Consider the following 24,280-nt stretch of genomic DNA (forward strand, 5'->3'; position numbering starts at 1 on the left):
ATTGAAACATTTCATTTAGATGATGTCGGATTGTTTTGTTTCAATACAAATGTCTCACTCTGATAAAGTTAAAACATTTTGTTTCGACTTTATCGTTTTGTGTTGACTCATATATTATATTGCATGTATTTATATATGAATGATATATTTCACATATTCTAGTTAATATTTTAATATAAGCATCAAAACAAATCATTTTGGCTTTTTCCCATCTAAAATGTCATTGAAATTGACACATACCCATGAAACGTTTTGATTTTAACAAAACTTCTTTTTCCAGCTGAAAACTGTTCCTTCCATCAAAAGCATTTTGACCAGTTCTACCCATACACTAAGTGATACCACCACTCCCCATCGTGCCCCACCTCCATCTTCCTCTCTATGCCAGGGCGCAAGAGTGGGGGGCTGTGACACAGACCTGTCCAGGCATCCCCAGACAGCTAGATTAGCCATCTGCTCAGTATTTCACTGAAAGGGGGTGGGGGTCACATGTGGTCTCTGCCTCAAGCTAAGGTGTAGCTGGTCGTCATGATTATTCCAAGAGGTTTGTACAGGAAATAGTTGGAGATGCAAAATGTGGAATTTTAGGTTTCAAAATGGTTGAGATGAAACTCCTCACCTGGGGCGAGGTGGGTCTCAGGGCTAAGCGTGGACATCTGTGGAGCCAGCACTCTGTCTGGATGAGCAGATGACCTGAGCATTTGCAAAGACAAACAAACCCCAGGAAAAAATCCCTGAATAGGGACCCCCAGGCTAAGAGACAATAATCGGTAACTGTATCACAGCAGCAGAAATGGCACACGGGGTTTTATCCATTATGGAGGAAAGACTCTGCAAGCAAGAGTGACTCCTGAAAAGTGGATCCCAGCTCTCTGGACTGGACAAGCGCCAGTGGGTGAGAACTGACAACTGGGAAAGAAATACCTTGTTAGACGGGAGACTAGCTTGTTCATAAGTATAGGCTAATTGCATGTTACGTTTTTCCTTTACCTGTAACATTATGTTTCCAAATCCTTTTACTATATTTTATTTGAATCTGTCTCTCCAGCTCCATGAAATGAACTTCATTTTGGTTTTACTATAAATCTGTCTAAGTGCCTTGTGTTTCGGAGAGTGCTGAACTGAGGTCAAACCAGTGAACGAGGGTGCTGTGTTTCAATGGAGGCAGGTCAGTGTGCAATGCCAGTGTTCAGAAGATTGGGGCCCGGGCACTTGAGTGTAACAAAGTGTAAATTTCTGTTCTCGAGAAGGAAAGAGCTGAGCCCAGAGCAGAACACCTGTGTGGCCAGTATCTGGTGGCTGAGAGTGTCTTCTGGTTGGTAGAGACAGGGCTCCCTCCTGCAGTAAGCAGGTGGTAATAATTCACCTGGACACCTCAGGTAACCCCCAAAAGTGTCACAGGGGCATCATATGCTACTCGGGTGCCAGAAGAATTCTGACCAGTCCCTTGCAGCTCATTTTGTGGCCCCTATACAATATCAGAAAGGCATGTAGGGGCCAGAGCAGGGAGCCATCACAGTTTGTCTGACCACACTTATGTCAAGGCTTCATTACAGGGTTCTGGGTGCAGCTTCAAGATGAAATTCAATGAACTGCAATGGGTGGTTGGGCTGACCTCAGGTTGCCAGTGTGGCTGGTGAAAGGGGGGGTTCACATCAAGGCCTGTAAGTGTGCCCCTTGGACTTGCCCACCGAGCCACTCCATCTCCCTGAAGCACAAACCTTGCCCCATGCATGGAAGTCCTCCAGCCCCTTTTGGATGTGCACAAGAGAAGCCTAATTGCTTTGTCACCTTCGCTGGAGGAGCTTGGTCTGCCTGAACAGTCGGGATGCATCCAAACATTCACACATGCCATCTGCTCCAGCGAGATACAGCCTGTCTCTGCCGCCCCCTCCCTTACTCCCCATCTCTCTTTCCCTCTCCTAGCACTGCTGCCTGCTTGAGCAATTCTCTGAGAAAAGCGAACAAGCCAGTCACATTAAAAACTTAATGCAAAACTAATTTGTCAACCGTAAACAAGTGGCAAAGGCTTTAGTGCATTTTCTGCCCATTTTATTTCATTCACCAAGCGGAGGACGAGTGCCTCCCAGGCAGCCCAGCGTAATGAGATCTGACTCGTTGGCATGGTGATGGGAGCACAGCATAACAATGGAGCCCACGCCAGGCAGGCATAGGAGAGAGCTGCTCCTGCTGGGAAATGGCAGCAAGGAAACTGAGGGAGCCTCCACCACAGTGCAGGGGTGGGGGGATGACGAGGTGGCCGGTTACAGCTGTTTCTGGCTTAGATTCAGAGGTTGTGATGGGAATGTCACTGAAGATGCTGCCCAGGCTGGGGCAGGGTGAGGCCCATGGGCAACTTGCAAAAGAGTCCGGGTTCATTCCAGAGAAGCAGCCCCATGTCTGGATGTAACCAAACTAGGCACAGCTCCCAAGTCTGCAAACCTAGGTGGGAAGGGCAGTCTCACAGCAGAGACCCAGTGCCACGGGGTGCCACACCTAGAGCTGCGTCCCTGGGTGACCCAATGTCTCCCTCTGCTGGGAGACTGGATACACCAGAACAGCCCCCCGGGGAAGACATGCTTAGTGCCTCCCACTGTCAGGGGCCAGGCACACCCAGAACAGCCTCACAGGGGAGACCTGGCATGCCCAGAACAGCCTCTCTCATGCCATATCGGCAGCACTTTCGTCTTTTTGGAAACAGGAAATAAGGAGGCAGCTGTAAATGTGAACAGAATAGTTCATGGACATTCTTCAACCCTCAGAAATGGATTCTTTGGAGTTCTATGCAAAGACAAAGCCTGGTCCATACTCCATCCATAATAGGGTGGACTGAGAGGGAACAGAGTCCCCATCCAGCTTCTTAGGGAAAGAACGGGAAGGGATGGTGGATTGTGGGGCTGGCATGCCTGTTAGAGAAGCATGTTCCTTGCAGTGCCAGCTGTCCAAGTTTTGCTCTGAGTAATATCCATGCCACAGGTATCGCAAGTCCTTAATTTTACAGGAATGTAACCAAGAGCAGGATCTGGATCTGTGTTTGAACACATTCTTGGCCTGGTGGATATAGTCAGTGAGTGATCTGCACGTCTGGCTAGCAGGACCCCAACAATCCTGCACATTTCTTGCACCTGATGCATGGCCTTCAGTTATAGACACCTCATCACAAAGGAGCCAGAGACAGATCGGAAGGTGTTCATAGATGACAGGAGAAAATATTAAGCAGGGCTGGAAGGACTGACATGAAAAGAGGTTAACATGTCCAGCTTGGCTAGGTGGAAACCTGATAGCAGACTGCAAATAATGGAGGAGTGTAAACACCAAGGAAGGAGAGAAATCATCTAGGGTGAAGGCTCCCAAGGGGGTAAAACTAGAGGAAATGGAATTAAATTGAGAAAGGGAAAATGTAAGCTGAATCTCAGGGAAAGCTTGCTGATAGTGTGGTTGGTGAGTCTGTAGAATTGTCCCCCTGGGAAAGGGGTGGGATATTTTAGTATTACACTGGACAAAGCATCACAAATATACTACAGGGAATGCTTTGGCTCCAAGGAGATGGGCTGGAATAGACCTATTAGGGCTTTTCCTTCTCTAACTTCTCTGTGTATTAGTCAAATGCCAAAGAGCAGCCAGCTCCATAGGGAGATTCTGAAGCTCCTCATGGCCCACTGAGAGCAGGGGCCAGGGCTTGAAATTTCCAAACAACTCTGAAAATTGTCTCCAGCTGTGTCCTTTTTCTTCTTTTTGTCAATTTCAATAGCTTTATTGGCATGTCTAGTTAGGAGGGTTGCCAAAATTAATACATCAGCTATCTATAGGGTGAGTTTCACAATGGTATTGGGGTTTTAACAATGTGTCTATTATTATCCATCTCTTGCTTTCTCTCTCTCTCACGTGTTTATATGGAGCAAATCACTGTAAAATACAGTCTCTAGGAACAACAGAGGAATTATTGAACGGATTCTTCCTTGCCTGCAGGGGGTTCAATCACTTAAACTGGAATTTCTATCCTTTTCCCTTCTCCTATCCTCTCCCTATTATTGTAGGTCAACGTCTGCAAAAAGATGGCTTTACAATGGCTTGACTCAGGCACATGTTGATACCCTCCTTCAAAGGGTGAAACTCACTATAGGAACTAACACTGAAGATTTTCAGTACCCTAGGCTCTCTATGTGTCTGAATCCCCAGTGAGCTTAGCTGTCTTGGTGAGGCTGTCTCTAAGGTAGCCTGTTTCCAGACTTCCTGACAGCAGGAGGACAAACCCCTTCATGGAAGGTGTGGTGAACTTCTTAGACGGCTCCTTAAAGAGTTTTCCTCTCCTCACCAGTGGGAACCCCAGGGTTGAGCTCTAGGCAGCTACTTTTCTTCCAGGTGCTTATCTGCTGCTAGCCCAGTGTCATTAGTGCCATAAGCTCTGGTAACATAGCTATGCAGAGCTGAGTGTTGACAGTGTATTGGTCATGCATATTGACAACATATTGTGTGGCATACTCACACAGCCTCATATTAATGTTGAAAAGCAGAGAGGACATGAGTGATCCCTCCAGGGCTCCACTCCTGCTAGGCCTCCTTGTGAATTGCCAGCACCTCGTGGCTAACCATCAGAGGCCACCAATCAGCTGAGCAGCAGGAGCTTGAGGTCTATCATCATAGGGGAAAGCATGAATGAGATTATTCTTTGGGATATACCCTGTGGTCTAGCGATAAAAAAAGAAGTGAGTAAACTGACCTACACTAAACTCCATGTTCCCCAAATGAGAAAATGGGGTAGGTACTCCATTTACCCTCGACTACACTCCTGGTTACACCCCAAACATAACAGACTCACTTAACGTACAACAGACTTGTGGATCTTCAGGTTCCCCATTCTTCTGTTGTAGAAGTGGAGCCCAATCACTTGTTCCTTTCAACCCTAGTGTCACAGGGTGGCTGGCCCCTTTAAGGGGAGATGGGCAAAGCCCCACATGTGACATAGCCAGCTCTCTCCACAGGTGGGGAGAATGAGGAGGGTCAGGTGACCCAGTCAGAACTGCTGTTGTTAAGGAAGAGGCTAGAGAGAGGAGGAATAGCAGATGGGTGTTGGCAGTAGAAGGCTCCTGTACTGTCCTGAGTCAGTGGCTGGATGGCCTAGGGAAGGAGGCCTGTGGAGAAGACCAAACTACAGGCAAGGGATGAAGGGCTGTGCCCAAGTTGGGACTGGAGCAGAAGAGTGTCTGAACTCCAAAGAGCAGGCAGACCCTCGGGGAAGAGGGGCTGTGCCCAGCTGGGAACTGAGGTGAAAGAAAGGAGCTTCAAAAAGGACAGATTCTGAGATGGAGGGGCTGGGCCCAGTTTGAAAGTGGGGTGAAGATTGTAGGTTTGAGTTCTATTTTGAAAAACTGTCCAGGACTTAATAAATTGGACCCCAGAAAAGGAAGAGGCAGCTGGTGCTGTTGTACCTAGCAAGCAGATTTCAGGCATCTATGCTGGTTAATATTGTCAAGGCTCCTTACAAAGCAAAAGGCTAGAAGACTCTTTTATCCAAACAAAAGCAATTAATCTTCTGCCATTTTTAGTCCCCTGAAATAACGAGCCCTATAGATGTGAGCCTTGCAGGGCTTGACTGGCACCTTTCATCTCTTTGCTGTTTGGCTGCATCCTACCTCAAAGCAAATTTGATTTATAGAACATGATGTCTAGAGTCACCCTGTGGGCCAAATCCTGAGCCAATGTAAATTGGGATAGCTCTGTTGAGCAGCTGAAGGGATGGCCCTATATCTTTTATGGGATATCAAATTAGGCCTGTGTAGTACCCACCACCTAAAGAGAAAAGATGGATGTTAGTGTACCATATATGGCTATAGAATGGAAGTGCCACCTCATTCTTGACATCAGCATCACTGCCACAGTGCTATTATAGATGCTGTTATTATGGCAATACAGGAGGTGGGACAATCAGTTTTCGTCACAGTTTTCTTCTGCTGGGGTCTTCATGTTGAATGGATCAGAGCAAATGCTGTTGTAATTACTTCTTTATCTGACTAATGTGGCAGGATAACATGTTCCTATCTGCCCTCCTCCCAACAGGGTGTATATTCCTAATGCACAGCTATTGAAATCAGTTTGTGAGCTGCTCTAATTCATTTCAGTTTCCTTTGGTCATAGGCCCTGTGCCACTAACAATTAATTGAGGTTCTCTTTAAGGTCATGTGGTTGAGAACTGTGTTTTTCAAACAAGTGGATCTGATTCTTTTCCCCACTGGAGTTGTGAAGTTCAGTATGGCTGTGGTGTACAACACAGGGGGAGTTCTCAAATAATCACAGAGTTGTTACATTATAGGCAGGGCTGGTAGCACCACTTGTTAGTAAGTTTTCTTGACACTTCTCATGATAAGGCCCAGTTTTCAGTAACATTACTTAACTTCATCTATTTGTGCTGACATTTTCTATGCCTCAAGTTGAATTTTTCTTTTTTTAATTAGAAAATTTCAGCCTAAACAATTCAGTCACTTCCAAGAATGAGTTGGGGGAAAAAATATGTTGTTTATGTTTAAAAAAAAAAAAAAAAAATTCTGGTGAGCTTTTTAAAGAAAAGCTCAAGTGTCCACATGCTTTGGAACAAGGAGTTGAAATTTGGCAGGAAAGTGGCCTCTGTCAGGAATGAGCCTTTTACCATCTCCTTGAAAATCTGCCTAAACGTGGCCAAGTAAAGCCTTTGAAAAATGACAGTTTGCACATGTTCAAAAGAGACTTGCTAGACCACAGTTAACCTCTCCAAAGGGCAGCATGCAATGGCCTTAACCATAACACCACCCTTCCTCTCCCTGAAATCTCCTACCTTATTCGTTACCTACCTTCTAGCTTTTGCAACAAATGAAGTAGGGATCCTACAGACAACAGCCTTTTTCGCTACACAACCCTGATTCATCCCCAGGCAGGTCCATTCTGTGCACTGAATGACGTTGAGGTGCTGTGGGGGGAGGGAAATAATTAATGACTGTATCATAACACAAGACGGCCAAACTGAGGTTGCACAACAACCTTAACAGTGACATTTCCTAATTTTGGAGTGCTTGACTTAGCAACCTTAAAACATATTTTTTTAATGTCATTATGTATCACATGACTGAAATGACCAATTAAAGGCCAGAGAATGGGAGCAGAAAGCAAATACCCCTGTAGCCCAGCTTTGCTTGGTCCCAAGCCTAGTGGTGGAAGAGAACTCTGAACCATAACTGGCCTCCTATCTTTTGGAAACGTTTTTGCTGCCCCCTCCTCCAATACACTCACAACTTTGATCCCATCAGTTAATTTCAGTCACTCACAAAACCTCTGAAATGTTACTATTTTTCAGCTGGCTGCTGAGAAAGTCACTGAGTTTTACAGGGGTCCAAGTAAATTCAGAAATTCCAGAGGATTATTGCTTGGCCGTCATGGGCATGAGGAATCTTGCCCTGCTCCCTCTGCTCTCTTCATATTGAAGAGTGTCAGTCTAAAATGTAGGGTGGATCTTCGGCTTGTGTAAATTGTCAGATCTCCACCAGCTGAGGATCTGTCCCAGGGTCTGGAAGTGGAAAAAGCAGGCACTTATAGACTCTCTAATGTAAAATTTCAGAATTTATATTTTATCTTGCTCATTTTTTTTTTTGGTTGGGATTTAGGGCTCAATGCCCTACCCCTCCAATATGCCAGCCTTGCAGGGTCCAAAATTATCATGCAACACTGAAGAAACCTCAGGCAAAGCTGTATTGGTCTAGAACACAGAATACTGATTTTTCACTAAGTCTTGGAGCACTGGAGAAGTTCCAGAAGACTGGAAGAGAACTAATGCTGTGCCAATATTTAAAAAAAGGTAAATGGGATGACCGGGGTAATTATAGGCCTGTCGGTCTGACATCGATCCCAGGCATTATAATGGAGCAGCTGATACGGAACTCAATTAATAAAGAACTAAAGAAGGGTAATATAATTAATGCAAATCAGCATGAGTTTATGGAAAATAGATCCTGTCAAACTAACTTGATATCTTTTTTTATGAGATTTCAAATTTGGTTGATAAAGGTAATAGTGTTGACATAGCATACGTAGACTCCTGTAAGGCATTTGATGTTGTACCGCTTAGCCTTTTAATTAAAAAAATAGAACAATATAAATTTAACACATATTAAATGGATTAAATATTGTCTAACTGATAGGTCTTAAGATGTAACTGTCAATAGGGAATTGTCATTGAGCAGGTCTCTTTACAGCAAGGTCCCCTAGTTCTTGGCCCTATGCTATTGAACATTTTTATCAATGACCTGGAAGAAACATAAAATCATCACTGATAAAATTTGCAAATGACCCACAAATTGGGGGAGTGGTAAATAATGAAGAGTTCAGGTCAGTGATTCTGAGTAAACTGGGCACAAGCAAATAATATGCATTTTAATATGGCTAAATGTAACTGTATACATCTAGGAACAAAGAATGTTGGCCACACTTACAAGATAAGGGACTCTGTGAAAAATTTAGGGGTCCTGGTGGATAATCAGCTGAACCCGAACTTCCAGTGTGATGCTGTGGCCAAACGAGCGAATGCAATCATGAGATAAATAACCAGGAGAATCTTGAGCAGGAACAGAGAGGTTATTTTACCTCCATATTTGGCACCGGTGTGACCACTGCTGGAACTGTGTCCAGTTCTGGTGCCCACAATTCAAGAAGGATGTTGCTAAATTGGAGGGGTTCAGAGAAGAATCACAAGAATGATTAAAGAATTAGAAAACATGCCTTATAGTTACACACTCAAGGAGCTCAGTCTATTTAGCTTAACAAAGAGAAGGATAAGGGGTAACTAGATTACAGTGTATAAGTACCAACATGGGGAACAAATATTTGATGATTGGTTCTTCAGTCTAGCAGAGAAAGGTACAACACAATCTAATTGCTGAAAGGTGTAGCTAGACAAGTTCAGAATGGAAATAAGGCTTAAATTTTTAACAATGAGAGTAATGTAACCAGCGGGTGGATTCTCCATCACTGACAATGTTTAACTCAAGATTGGGTGTTTTTCTAAAAGCTATGCTCAGTGCATTATTTTGGAGAAGGTCTAGGGCTTGTGTTACACAGGAGGTCAGACTATATGATCACAATGGTCCTTTCTGGCCTTAGAATCTATGAAACAGCAAAGGGAAGCTGACTGGCTGGTGCCACTGTCCAAGGATGAGTGAAAGGCAGTAAAGTGACCCTGGTGAGCAGTGGCTTCACCCACAGGTAACAGCATGATTTTTAAATAGCCACATTCCGTTGCTAGCAGGGTTTCAACCCTGATGTGGGCAGGCCCTAGAGCTGGCCAGGCGCAGGGGGGACCTGCTGGGCTGAGGGAGTGTATTTCCTATCAGATGAAGCGCTCTGGCCATGCTCTGCTTTCCTTGGCAATCCTTTCCCTCTCCCAGGAGCAGGGTGGCCTTGTTTCCTTTCAAGTTCAGCAGTTTGCCTAGCAGCAGGTTCTCATGTCAGCTGTGCAGTTCCAGGAAGACTGGTGTGCTCGTGGTTTGAATTGATCCCTCTCCTGTTGGGTATGTTGAAGACTGTTCCTGCCCTTTGAGGAGCAGACATCACTGCCTCTGTGGATGAGAATGGTGCCTGCAATCAGCTGAAAGGGGACAGTAGAGTCTGTCAAGGTCTGATGAACAGATCACATCAGACTCACCCTCAGGCTGGGCCAGGCCTTGGAGAGTAGGCAGGCAGGACACCATTAAGGTTACAGGCTCTCTGCAGCATCCAAGAAAGCTAAAGGAATATTGGTAGCTTAACAAGTAGGAGTTTTCACAAGGTCCCACACTGGGAGGAGTGAGCTGCCCCAGGTGATCCCTGTGGCCAGAGGCAAGTGTAAAATTTGGGGGGTACCTGTCCCCACCCTGGCTGGTGTGTTGCATCCCATTCACCTGGGCTCTCACTTCTGTGCTTGAGCTACCTGCTGTCCCTCCCACCTCATTCCTGCTCCCTTTTAGCCAAATCTCTAGCCCCATTCCCTCACCAAACTGTAGGCACCCAATTCTACAGATGTCACTCTCTGAGAAGAGACAGCCCTCGGTTAGCTCTCCGCACTGAGCCATTATCTTTCCCTGATACTCCTTGCTTCCTGCTCTCTCACTTCTCTTTACTGCCCTAGGGCCAGTGTTTAAGACCTAGTGGGTAAACCATATGTACCGGGAGATTTTGGCAAACCAGTAAAGTGCCTGAAACCACTACTGCTTATTGCTAAAAGCAGACAAGTCAGCAGGCCATAAAGTGGCAATGCAGTAGCCTCAGCTTGACCAATGCAGGAGGGCAGAGGGGTTTGGGTGCCACAGAAAGGGCAGCTTGACCCCACGCCCTTCCTGATAAAAATTGTGTTGAAGTTGCTGATACATGCATTTTAGAAGAGCAGGATATGCCCTCAGGAATGTGTCTGTTAGGGCCTCAAGGCTGCAAACTCTGGGGAAAACCCATACCTGGTTAAGCAATAATCAGAACGAAACCTCCTGCTGGACAAGTTTTGTTTGTAACAAGTTTTGTTTGTAACAAGGGACATGTCATTGTGTTATAAATAAGGGGGAAAAGTTTGAGGTGGGGGGACTCTTCGGGTCTGGTCTCTCCCTCTGGATGCATCTTGTGTTCCCCACCAGCAGACGGGCTGCCACTGTGCCACTCAAGAGCCACACTCAGCTTCGGTAATTATTGATGGATGGGAGTGTTTTACTAACCTGTTGCGGACGTGAGTAAGTGCTTGAAACTAGGTAAAGTTTAGCTTTAAGTGAAAGCACTCTGGCGTTGTCCTGTTTGTGCCAGCCATCTATCGGTTGGACGGACGTGTCTCCCCTGATTTATTTCCTGACACCACCTCGCACAGGGTAAAAGTTACCAAGAGCTTTGGGTTGAAAGAACCCCGGGTAACACATAGGCCTGGAAGTCAGGAGTCCTGGGTGGCCCAGTTCTGTCACTGACTCCCTCCGTGGAGTTGAGCAAGTCACTTCCCCTCTCTGTGCCCACGCAATTACCCCTCTCTCCCAAGGGGATAAAGATCCTGAACTGTGCAGGGTTAATTCGTTGCTATGTGTGAAGGGTTTTGAGGGTCTCAGATGGGAGGTGCTGGAGAATGGCAGGGGATTATCATTAATCAGTTGCACTGTTCTCCGACTGCCATACTCCTCCTAACCCTGAACTCAGACTGCACTGTGGGACCGTATCAAATGGCTGCCTGTAATGCGGATCAGTGCTGTCTGTTTGCTCTAATCCCACCGTGCAGTAATGTAATCGGGGTCTCCAGCACATTCTTCTGCTGCCATCCTGATCCTCCCTTAATGAATCCCTTTGGCCAATGGCCCCAGACAGAATTACTGGCTGCTGCGTGCAGTGCTGTCTCAATCCTAGGACCCTTCCCCACCACACTAGCCCCTTGCCTGCCAGTTCTAGGTAGGGACCCTGTTATTAGAGCTCTCCACAGTCTTAGCCAAGGCTGTTTCTGTTTTCACTGCCTTCAGAACTTGGGGTGATGCTTCTTGGGCTTGGCCCCTTTAAATGTTCAAATGCAAATGGGGTTCCAGGGGCTCAGTCACCATGATTATGCGCATTGTCTAGAAACCAAGAGAGAGAGCCTAACCCAACACAGCCCAGTGCTTAGGGCACCAGCATGACGCAGCACAATGCATCAAACCCAGCACTTGCAGCATGTAGCACCTGGCCCTCCCCAGTGCCTCTGGACACTGTGCTAGGCTCTCCAACTGGGAGGAGACTTGGCTTGCTGCCCTTTAGTATTTGTATCACAACCGCATCGAGAGGCCACAGCCAGGGTCAGGGCCCCGCTGTGCTAGGTGTCGTACAAACTCTTAGTAAGAGAGAGTCTCTGCCCCAACAGCTCACAATCCAACTAGGCAAAGTGTGGGAGGGCAAAGAGACACAGAAATGAAGTGACTTGCCCAAAGTCACACAACAGGTCAGCTGCAGAGCTAGAAGTAAATCCCAGGTCTCTTCACTCGTGGGTCAGTGCCCTAGGCCTTTCCAAGAAATTTGAAGGGGCTTGACTTGAACTTGGGAGGGAGAGTCCAATGAGAGCCCAGGGGCACTAAGCTACAAAGCCCCTGTAGTGCATGTCACGACTGCTGGAAGGGAGTCATTCAACATGTAGGGTGAGCTAGTGCAATGCTGGGCAGACCCAGAGAAATTGCCTCTCCTTAGCCTGCGCCCCAAGGGGATCCCTGAATTGCTGATAACGGGGCAAAGTCCAGCAGGCAAAGCAGGCTGAGGTCTCTGCTGGCACAGGCAGAAGCAGCTGTTCAGCATCATCTGACACTGCACAAAAACTGCTTATGTCAGCCTTCCTGCCACTTCCTCAGGTTGTCAAGGTAGAGGCAGAAGGGGAGAAGTAGCTTGGGCCCCGGCCACCATATATCCTCTGCGCTGCCAAATCCTGCCCTCCAGAAAGCTACATCTCTGGCTTTTGTACTTCCTTTGTCACTATAAATCATCCAGGGACCTGGGCAATAATCCTCCTCTCTCAGCCATCACCCATGTGACTCAGCATCCCAGCAGGTCCCTGCCTGGCCATTGGATTCGTAAGTATTCATCAGCCTCCCTCTGCCACACCCAGGCAAACATGGAGGCACATAATTAACACTGGTACTTGGTATCTCTCTCTAGCACCTTCTTCCAGCTAAGAATTTCAAAGCACCTGGCAAACATTACTCAATATGGCCCCCTGTGCTGCCTGTCAGGGTCATTATAACCAATCTTCGTGAGTGGAAAACCAGGAGCCTGGACTTCATCTAGCCGTGTGTGGTCATTCCTAAAGCGCGATCGGCAATGTGGTTACAGCATATGTATAATGTGACAGCCACAGCAATTCACTGCTCACAGCATTGCCAGGCTACTAAGCAACTCAAAGATGACTGTAAGCTAACAAATGAAAAGAGAAGTGAAAACAGCTCTCAAGGAATCTTGCGCACAAAGTGCCCCTTGTTTCTGCTAACCCTTCCCAAGAGCTGAGGCTGAGACAGCCCTCTCTGTTACTATAGCAGGAAAAGCATCCCTCCAGCCTTTCTTAAATATCTCAGGCCGAGAAGGCACGTCTGGTGGGAGCACTGTTCACAGAAGTCATTACCATTAGCAAACTCCCAACAGTTCGCATATGATCAAAGGTCATTGTCATTTTAAAAACTGGAAAGGCACCAGGTGATCCCGGAAGCTATCACGCTATATCTTTCCTCTGTACAATATACAAACTACTGGAGCTGGCAGTCCTGGTGAGGCTGACATGCTCTCCACCCCCCATGCTGTAGACTGCAATCCTTCCAGAACAGGCAGGTTTCAGGGCAGAGAAAAGCTGCTGTGGCCAAGTGCTGGTACTGACTACACAGATTGAGGTTGGCTTCCAGAAGAAACTCAAAATGGCCATGGTCTTTATCTTGTCATCAACCTATGACACCATGTGGCATAAGGGCCTACTGCTGAAGTTACACAACCAGCTTCAATGCAACCAGAGATTTTGCCTTGTTAAGTCTAATGCTTTTGTATAGAACGTTTGGTGCCATGTCAGAAGTCAGGTTAGCAAAAATAGTGGAGTTAGCACAATGGCTTCTCACAGGGATCAGTACTAGCACCATCCCCTTTTTAACTTATAGATGTGATGTGCCCAAAATGATATGACACGAGTTCATTGATGCCAAAGGTCTGGCACTAATGACCCAGGCCACAAGATGCAAGGAAGCAGAGGACACCCTTAATGATCCGCTGAAGAGGATGGAAGAGTATTTTCGATACTGGCGGCTCAAACCCAATCCATGAAAAAAGGAGTCATCGGTTTTCCACCACAACAATTCGGAAGCTAAGAGGATGTGGATTGTAAATTTCTGTGGCAAAGCAGCCACCCGTGATAACCCCCCCACTACCTAGGAGTCAGCCTTACCTATCAGCAACATCTGAAGCAAGTGAGCCATAAATCAAAGAAACATATTAACATCATCCAATAGCTAGCAGGTTCTAGCTGGGGTTGTGATGCTCAAATGCTATGAATGGCAATGCTGGCATTAGGGTACTCCCTGGCCGAGTACTATGCACTGTTTGGGGATGCAGCTTGCCTCCTACTGGGACCTTGTCAATATCTGGCTAAGTGGCACTCCGAGACTTATAACCGGCACCCTGAAGTCCACTCCACTGCCTTGGCTTCCTGTCCTCACAAACTTCCCTCGTCCAACCATCTGGTGAGAGATGGCTACATCGCACAAGCAGAAGAAACCTCTTGCTAACCCAAAAGCTCTCACTCCATGATAATCTTCTTCACTCGCCTCACACTCGCCTTAAGTCCCACTGACCATTCTGGGTGGCGTGAGAAGCTCTTCTGTCATCCAGCTTCAACCCAGAAGACACCTAATGGATGCAATGGACAGACCCTGATGTAAACAACAAATACCTCATATATGATCTCACTGCCGAACTGACTGGTTTCTTGCTCTGCCAATGACAGTGGATAATCATTAACAGCATCCGGACATAACATGGAAGATGTGTGCACCTGAAGCACAAATGGAGAATTAAGGATTCACCATGGTGCAAATGCAGAACCTTCCAAACCATCAAGCATATTGTGTACAAGTGTCCCATTTTTTTCATTTCCAGGAGGTGTAGCAAAGGTCCACTCTGCATCTTCTGAAGCCCTGGAATGGATTTCAAACCTTTCTATTATTTTGTAAATGTTGCTACTTCCATAGGAAAAAAGCAGCAGCATGTGTATGCATACCCACACTAGCTTTAATCTATTTTGGCATGTGAAATGGCAGTGAAGACATCGCAGCACAGACCCTGGCATGGGCTAGCGACCTAAATATGTATCCAGGGTTCTGGGCAGGCTTGTACAGCCCACACCAAAATGCATGCCACTGCGTCTTCACTGCACTATATTAAAGCTAGTGTAGATATGCCAATCTGAGCTGCAGGCACACCTCCGATTGTAGTGTAAACATACCCAGGGATCAAGCGGCAGTGTAATAAGCAGAATGTTCATATCTTTGACAGCTTTCATCCTGAGAGATCCCAAAGCACCTTACAGACTAGGCCAGATCCTCAGTCGGTGTCAATCAATATAACTCCATTGACTTCAGTGGAGCAGTGCTGATTCACACTATCTGAAGATGTAGCCCTGTAACTATAGAGATTAGCAAGACACCACAGAACTGCAGCCACCTCTAGGGTAGAACACAGTAGACTTTCTCTCCCAGCCATGTTACTTAACTGCATTGAAGAGAGGAAGTGAAGAATCAAGCACTCAGACTCTACAGGGGTGGGTGGCAGTATAAGACCCTAGTGGGGAGAGAGAGAGAGAGAATATTATATCCAGTTACCGATGAAGGAGGAGTTTTACATGAGTTGGAGCAGTGTAGAGCTGAGGACAAGATTCCCACCAAACAGTAAGGGCTTATGAGTGATCCAGGCCTGGTGCTGAAGCAAAATGTAGAGTTTAATGTGGCGTGGGTCATAGGGAATAGGGAGTGAAGGGCTCAGAGACAAGCTGGGGATGAGATGGAGAAGCAGAAAGATTGCTTGGATTATATGTCTTTTTGCTCCTTCAACAGCTTCTTCTAGCCTGAGAGAGAGGAGATTGTGGTAATAAAGCTCAGGCCTAGAATCATGTGCCCTTGAGTTCTCACCCCAGTGCTAATGGTGAGTTCCTTCCCCTTGCTGTGCCTTAAGGTCCCTATCTGTGCAATGGGATTTTAGAAGCTTTAGTCTGTTAATATTTGGGAAGGGCTAATCTCTCTTGCAAACTGAGTTCAGAATTGTTGGGTCCAGTTTAATGAATGCAGTGGGTCTGCACTGAGACAGCAGCCGCTATCCACTGGCTGCATGGAGGCTGAGTCTAGAAGCACCTGGTGCAGGGTCCCAAAGGGCTGGAAGATAACCTTGTGCAATGGAAAGAGCAAATGCCAGTGGAGAGGCTGTGGTATGCTTGTCTTTCAGAGCAGACCTAACTGAGCTGAGTCAGCATCTCAGAGATCAGAGAGGAGAAGATGGCACCTAAATACTATGGTAATTGGAAGCATTAGAAATGAGTGAGAGACAAAGGCAGAAGATGCCACATAGAGTTTGGATTGATGGATCCTAGCACCCTCAAAAACAGCTCTCTGCACATGAGCAGCTCAGAGACTAGACTAGCTAAGAGATGCTCAGTCATGCTAAACTACTACCTGCAGAGGAAATGGACACATCTCTCCAGCCAAAAAGGAGAATGGACCTTCTAGGCCAGGGGATGCAAGCAACATTAAGCTAGTGAGAATGGGAAAGAGCTAAAGGGAGATGGGGAGAGGGAAAGGATGTGGGGTGTAACAAAGCACACAAGAGCACAGGCTGTAGGCCAAGGGGAACATCATTTGCTAGCATTTACCACTACATCCCTCTGTTTACATGTAAGGCCTACAGTAAATGCTGTGTTTAAGGGTTTATTTACATTTAGACTGATGATAAAAATGCACTACATTATAAGAAGCTGCCTCCCTCTGGGCTCTGAGCCTGTCCTGCTTGCAAATTCTCTCCTAAGGCAGCTAAGGGTCATAAATGAGACCCTCTTTTGCTGCTTTAGAGGAGATAAGGGGAGAGACGGTTCTGCCTGCTGTTGTCTTCAGGCATGAAGGCTGTTTGTATTGTTTCTAACTAGCTCCATGTGAGGAGTGAGTGCATGGTTCTAGTTCTTGCAATGATCCATGTTTTCCAACAGCAGAGACAAATGCAGACACTGTCTTCAAAGGTGCATGGAGGATAAACAAACAGTGCCCTGCCTCCTGCTTCTTGCTGAGGAAAATGCCACCTTCTTGAGATGGAATCCCTTAGAAGCAGTGACAAATCCCTGGTAGGGTGACCAGGTGTCCAGTTTTCAACCAGAACACCTGGTCAAAAAGGGACCCTGGTGGCTCCAGGCAGCACTGCCAGCCAGACTATTAAAAGTCTGGTAAGCGGTGCTGCAGGTCTAAGGCAGGCTAGTCCCTATGGGTCATGGCTCTGCGCACATCCTGGAAGCGGCCAGCAGCTCTGGCTCCTAGGCGGGGTTGGGGGGACCACGGGGCTCTGTGCACTGCCCCTGTCCCGAGCACCGGCTCTGCACTCCCATTGGCTAGGAACCACAGCCAATTGAAGCTGTGGGGGCGGTGCCTGCAGGCGAGAGCAGTGCACACAGCCTCTTGGCCCTGCTACTTAGGAGCTGGACCTGCTGGCCACTTCCAGGGCACAGCGTAGAACCATGACAGGCATGAAGCCTGCCTTAGCCACCCCCCACCTAGCTGTGCCGCTGACTGGGAGCCACGGAGGTAAGCCTACACCCCAACCCCAGCCCTGAGCCCCCCCAAATCCAGAGCCCCCCCTACACACCAAACCCCACATCTCTGGCCCCACTCCAGAGCCTGCACCCCCAAACAGAGCTCTCATCCTCTCCCACACTCCAACTCCCTACCCCAGCCCAGTGAAAGTGAGTGAGGGTGGGGAAGAGTGAGCCACCAAGGGAGGGGGAATGTGATGAGTGGGGGGGCAGGGCCTCAGGGAAGGCGGGGGCTAGAGTGTTTGGTTTTGGTGTTTGGTTAGAAAGTTGGCAACCCTAATCCTTGGAGTGACACAGGGAACCCAAAATAGGCTCCACCCAGGGTTGCATGGACAACCCACCAGAGAGCCATATGTAACTGGCATCAGAGATGGTAGCCTGCAGGTTCCACTCCCAGTTTCAATAGGGAGGAAGGTTCCCCCTCTGTTTCAAGAAGGACCATTGCATGTTTGGACCTGTACTTTCTGGGGGCATCAGCTCTATTAGAGATGTAGAACACTTCATTGGGAGAAATAGTGGGGCTGAGAGCAAACGGCCTGTGGAAGTTGCAAAACATGAAGTTTAGTATCTTGAGTTAAACAGAAACAAATGTAAAAAGTGGGTCAGAGAAGTTTCCCCTCAATTCACTAATTGATTAATCTAATCCTCCATTTAATTTGATCAAAATATCAGGTGCCTCATTCCCCCCAATTCCCATCCTTTCCTTTGATCAGTTGTGCTTGCCCCAGGCACCTGTTATTGGTTGAGTCAATAACTAGCTGTAGAAATCTCCCAGTTATTTAGTTAGGATAAAATCCCAAACCAGAGAGAGAGAGAGAGAGAGAGCCTAAGAAAGACCCATTCTAATGAAAGGCAACTACAGTTAAAGGTTGCTTTAGTCAGTAGCCCCTGTGTGCAGAGTCCTGGTGGCCACATGGTGAACGTGATCCACCACATATTTCTATCAAAGGGAGAGAGGAGGACTTGGAGAGGAAGGCACCATGTTGGGAAGAAAACTACTTCTGCAGGGCAGCCTTTGCATTTCTTGTTTGAGAGCTGCTTTGATATTTAGCAGAGAGCACAAACAGGCTCCAACAGGTAATGCCAGGAGGACACAGGCTATGGGACCCTCTCTCTGCCCTATGGAGATGAGGAGGGAGGGGCAGAACTACAGCAAAAGGAGGGAGGGCAGGCTCAGCAGAGTCCCAATAGTAGCAAAGAAATAAATCTCAGTTGCTTTGAGAATTAAATAACAAAAATGAATGCATTTCATACAGTGCCTGGTGACCAACAAACCAGGGCTCAGGTGTCTCATGCAGCATCTCTGGGCCAGCCTCAGGGCCTATATGCATCCCCGTGGCTTGAGCTGACCAGTTTCATTTACATGGTGGTAAAGCCCCCTGAGCCAAGTGAAGCAATTTCACATGGAGTCCCTGTGGGTGATCATCTGAGCTGAGCACCCAGTTTGCCTGGCTGGGCGTAGGGCAGGGAAAATCAGTGCTGTAGGAATCTGCTATAATACTATTGTTGCTGAACCTTTGAAACAGGCCACAGGCTGGGTCTAGCATTTATAGATAAAACTACACACAGGGGGGCTGGAACAATTTGTATAGTGGGACTGCTGAGAGCCATTGAACCAACTGTAAACCCTGTATATGATGGAGACTATTTCAAACCAGGGTGTGCAGCAGCACCCCCAGACCCTCTAGTTCCAGCACCTGTGGTCATCAGCAGGGTTCTCTGCCCTGTGCTGGGTTGTTTTACCTGCTCCCCGGACCAACAGGAGCTGGCCCACAGACTTAGGCCTTTGTTCTCAGCTGCACTGCCATACGCGGTTGTGTCCAGACTGGCAGGGGCTGCCTGGGAGTGGCATGAGGGAGTGAGCAAAACACTGGGGATCAGCCCAACTCTCTGCCCTGCAGTTCAGGCCCAGTTTTGTGACATATCCCATGCAGTAGAAGCAACACAGCTAAGGTATTGGAGTTTGGCAAGGGACCTAAAGGAGTGGGGAAGGGAAGGGACAGCATGGGTAAAGGGGTGAAGCTGAGGGTGTGCCTACAAAAGGGTGAGGGAGAGGTTTGTGCAGAGCAAAGTGAGACAGGAGTGTGGGAGAAGGAGAGGAGTGCAGCCCCTTGGAGAGGAAGATGAGGAATTGCTAATGCAAGAAATCAAAGCATTTTCACATACACCTTGTTCCCCATCTGCTTACCCCCTCTCTTCCCCAAAAGGCCTGTCAAGACTGAAACATTGCTTTGTTTCTGCCACATCAGCCCAATTAACCTTGCCTCAGGGCTGCAGATGAGCTCTACAGTGGGAACTCTCCAGGGCTCACCGTCAAGGGCACACCAGCCTCCACTGCTTCCCTGCAAAGAGATGAAGAGGAGCCAGGCTTCCCCAGGAGAAGCAGAGACACCATGAAGGTTAGTTTTGAAATGAGCCATTCTGTTGCATCTCTGCTCCAGCAGGGAGGAGAGGGAAGGTCTCCCAGATGCTGAACTGCTCAGAACAGGTTCTTTCCAGTGCATATGAGCACTGATCCCTAGGGAAGGCTGGGATGGGCATGAGAAACCAATCAAGCAGTCTGGGGACTTGGTGCTGTGGGATGAGATGCTGGAGGATGGAACTGGGGACAAAGGCAGTGGTTCCTCACTGCTTCCTTTTCAAACTGGGGGCTGTGAACTTCCCCATCTGCCATGGCTACTGTCTTACAGCCGGTGGACCCACTAGGCTGCCAAGTATAGCTGCCTTCACATTTCCCCACAGCACCACACATTAGTTATATGCACCATGGTGCTGATCATTGCTGGTCCCTCTCTGTGTGGAATCCACATGGATGACCAGCCCGCTGCTCCAGCACACTGGGTGTTTCCAGGCTAGTCTGGGCCTGTCAGGTTGGCAAAGCGAAGAAGGTCTTTCTCCATGCAGGGGGGTCAGTCACCCAGACACTGTTGGTTTAATTTGCAGGAGACAATGATAATTTTCTGCCTGCTGCACACTCTTTAATTAACAGCTCAGAGGATGTGGGGCGAGAGACGTAATGAGCACTGCCTTTGCATATCAAAAGGCAGCATCATTAATATCCCTCCACTCGCAGGAGCTCTCAGAATGCAGAAGGGTCACAAGCAAAACACCCACGGCTCAGATTAACAGCTCTGATCCATGTGTACGGCCTAGTAGACTGTGCATATAGGAAAGAGCAGCAAGGGGTCTGCTGTGTCCGTGTATTGGTTGCAGTGTGTGTGCATGCACATGTGTATTTGTGAGCTGTGTGGGTAGATGGATGAGTGCATTTGTGAGCATTCTGGATGTGAGTACGTGTGTATGCTATGTCTGCTCTACTTTATTGCCTCTGTAGGCTGAACATGTGCACACACCAAGGGCTCCTTGCACCCCTCCATTACCTCCAAAAGCTCTCTGTGGGTCACCCTTCCATCCCCTTCTATTGCAGGAGCTCCATACAACTTCCCCCACCTCCTTCCTTATACCTGGGGCTCTGCATGTCCCCTCATTCCCCTCTCCACCCATTTCAGGATCTTCCATTCTCCCCCTCACATGTCAAAGCCCCTAGTCTTCCCCGCCCCCTCCCCCCCAATTTTTCTTCTTTCTGTCAGGGAGCCAGGTATTTCAGGGTGTCAACATGTTAAACTCTATTGGGAGAATGGGCAAAGATGAGATGGAGTATTGTTCTGCTGGAATGGGTGCCATCAACGGGTTGTTTGACCTGTAGATGATTGCAGAGTTGTCTGAAGCTGTGGCTGTGCTGGAAAAGGGACTCTGTGTGTCCCCCATTTTGTTTCTTTCTGGTTTTCAAATTTTCACCAAATCAATGGGGTTTCGCCCTCTGATGCTTAGAACAATCCCGGAGATTTTAGAATTGGTCCAATACAGTGTTCAAAAGTTACCACCTATGTTACAGACAGACTCAGAAATGCCATTGAGTTAAGCTCGGCCAATTAAATGGACACAGCACACACACACACAAATCCACTCTGTGTACACACAGTATACCACAGAGATCTGGCTCTGGGTCATTTCTCTCTTCCCCCGGCAATGTGATTGCCACCTAGACTAATTTCCCAGCAATGACAGCCTGGGGCTGGCATGAGTCTCACCTCCTGGAAATTCAGAGGGGTTGGGAGCAGAGCAGGGAGAGCAGCTCACTCTAGGAGGACAAGGATAGGTGACTGGCTGCTGTTGTGTCATTGTGTCTCCTCTTGATGTGAATGGTAACAAATGAAAATGCTGTACCACAGCAACAGCGCCACAAGTGTTGCCCTCCTTTGCCTTTTGGTAGGCCTGCCCCTGCAGCCCTTTCCCTTTTGCCCAGCATTGGCACTTGTCCCTGTCATACCCAGGTTCTGCATCTCCTTTGATATGTCCCCATAGATGTTTTTATTGCTGCAGGATCCTCAGCAGTGCCTGCACGGCCCCTTCTCCCCACAGACTGAGGAAATCCAGGACGTCTTTCCTGGACCAGCCAGCAGCACATGCTTTGTCTGAGGTTTCCTTAGCTGCAGCTTTCCCTGGAGCCATACTGGTGTGCTTGCAAAGGTGGGCTAACAGGAAGAGAGACCTTTCCAAAACACCCTGGGGTTTTAGAAGTGGGAGTGAGTTTATGGTCACTTGTGACCTTTGGGCAGTAGAGGCCAAAAATTCAACCAGAGCAGTCACAGCAGCAGGGACAGCGGCACTGTGGGATTGTTGTTGATCTGTTTGTATGGTATGGGTATTGAAGTGTCCACAGAGGCATTGTGCCCATGGAACAAGGCTGGTAGCAGATCCCACACCACTTGGGGATCTTGCATTGCTTCTCTGGCAGGCGTTCAGGGTTTTGTTGGGAGAACTCAGAATTGAGTCTGGCGTGGCCACATACAAGGCTATGCTGCCAAAAGGCAAATTACACTGGTAAAATTTGTAGTGAAGACCAGGCCCAGTGCTCCTGAGGGTCTGGCAGAGTCCACCCAGACTGGCTACCTGGTGCTTCTCTCCAATGGAGAGCTCACAGCGAGGCAGCTGATTGTTCAGGTGATGTGTATTCTGTTACTGATACTGTATGTTACTGTACAACATTTGCACAGCACGGTCCCTACAGATCTAAGATTTGGTTGGGTACCATACAGGGGATTCAATGTTCCTTTGGGGTCTGTTTCCTGTAGGCAGAGACTCAGCCACCCAAGCAATGATTCACTCCCACACAAGGACAATGTTTTCCTGGTTTCTAGTTACATATGAAACGTAATTGGGGAGGGGGGAGACAATTCTGCCAGACACAGAGTCCCAGGCTCTTCCCAGCAAGTCTGGCAGAGTGAGCTGTAGCTCACGAAAGCTTATGCTCAAATAAATTTGTTAGTCTCTAAGGTGCCACAAGTACTCCTTTTCTTTTTGCGAATACAGACTAACATGGCTGCTACTCTGAAACCTGTCATTCCCCTGGCTCTGACTTAGCAATTTAAAACCAGCTAGCAGGTGCAGCTGCCCAAATTGGAGTCTCATCTAGGCTAGAAGACAGAGCCAAATTGTCTGGGGATTTTCAACATTGCTCAGAAACAACAGGTTTGGGGCAGCCCAGTCAGCTGATTGGGCTTTACCTGTGGCCTGATTCTTGCCTTACTGCTCCAGGGAGATTTCGGGGCCTAGGGAGATTCTCCCATAATCTTTTTCCTGCTGCTGTTGGGGTATCCTTTGCTGTCTTCTCAGGGTGATGGTCAACAGAGTAGCATTGTCTCCATGCTGCAGGGACCAGCGCACAGGAGTCAGCACAGAGGAGAGAAGCAAGAACAAGAGGAAACCTGCCCTAGCAACCTAGGTGTGTGCCCAGAAAATGCAACCTACCCCATACACACAGCAGCTAGGTCCCTAACCAGGCCTGTGGCCTTAGCAGCCATGGCCGTAGCAACATGCTAAGATGTATGTGTGCTCATCTCAGTTTCACTGGTGTGGCTAGGGGATAATTCCTCTGACGTCAGTGCCGTTACTCCAGATTTACACTGGTGTCTCTCATTAACAATCACCCAACTTAAAAGTTCCTGTTTCATCTAGGGCAGGTTTTGAGCAAGGAGGGGTTCGTTTCACACCCTGCCAAGCAAGAGAAGAGCAAATTGCTTCAAGCACTGAGAGGGAGAGAGCCTGGCTAAATGTTATGGGGCAACCTGAGATTCAGCAAAGGAGCAAGCTGAACCTGCGCTGGTCTGAGGAGCTCCAAAATGTTCTTCAGGACTAGGTGGCATGTTTGAGAGAGAGTGAGGTTCTATGCTCACTGCAGAATGATCTATGTTTGCAAATATGATTACAGCACAAACCTGGTCCGTATTCCTCTCCCTCCTTCCCCCAGCACAAATAATCACAGCACAGCATTGGCTAATGACTGTTGCACATGAGACCAAACCATCCCTGAGGCTTGCATACAGTTTTGGTCCTGTGTGGTGTGGCAGGGGCCTAGAGTCTGGCAATAACTGATATTTCCTGACAAGGGGAAAACATATAAATGCGTACTACCCTGTGACCAGCTAACACAGAAATTGGGTGCATTCAGCATGAGGGCATAGTCTAGCATCTATAGCCAAGATGATAATAGTCCTTGGGGTGGGGAGTGGGAGGGGCGCAATAGACTGTGGTATGTGCTCCAAGCACTACTGATCAAACACTCCTTGTGGAAAGGTTGATACAACCTGCAAACTCTAACCCTGGGCACTCGATGGGCGGGGAGTAGGGACAAGGCTTTTCTGGACACAGCAGGGAGAGGCTGTCAGGCTGACCAGGGAGGGAGTGGGCAGAGAGGGGCTTCATTTCTAGAGATGGAAGGATTTCTCTTCTCCGTAACTAGGTTAAGGGTGGGGTTGCAAAGTACTCAGATGAGATATGTTATGCACTGTGTTTCTTTTGATTTGCTACCTCTGTCTCTCTCTCGCTCTCTCTCAATTAAATCTTGCTTTTGAAAAGATTGCTGTTGTCTGGGTAACTTCACGCTCATGGCCCCAACGAGACAAGAATCCCAGATCTCTAGAGAGA

The 24,280-nt window shown here is 47.8% G+C and overlaps 1 long non-coding RNA gene across 1 annotated transcript; it reads left to right on the forward strand.

Annotated features, from left to right (window-relative positions):
- The first annotated feature begins 21,413 nt into the window (after nt 1-21,413).
- Nucleotides 21,414-23,829, forward strand: LOC122460485. The gene is made up of 3 exons (XR_006281809.1): nt 21,414-21,823; nt 23,009-23,078; nt 23,312-23,829. It is a non-coding gene; the product is annotated as an uncharacterized LOC122460485 (long non-coding RNA).
- Nucleotides 23,830-24,280: the final 451 nt, after the last annotated feature.

Source organism: Dermochelys coriacea, chromosome 6 (assembly GCF_009764565.3).
Source record: "Dermochelys coriacea isolate rDerCor1 chromosome 6, rDerCor1.pri.v4, whole genome shotgun sequence".
Taxonomy (NCBI): domain Eukaryota; kingdom Metazoa; phylum Chordata; order Testudines; family Dermochelyidae; genus Dermochelys; species Dermochelys coriacea.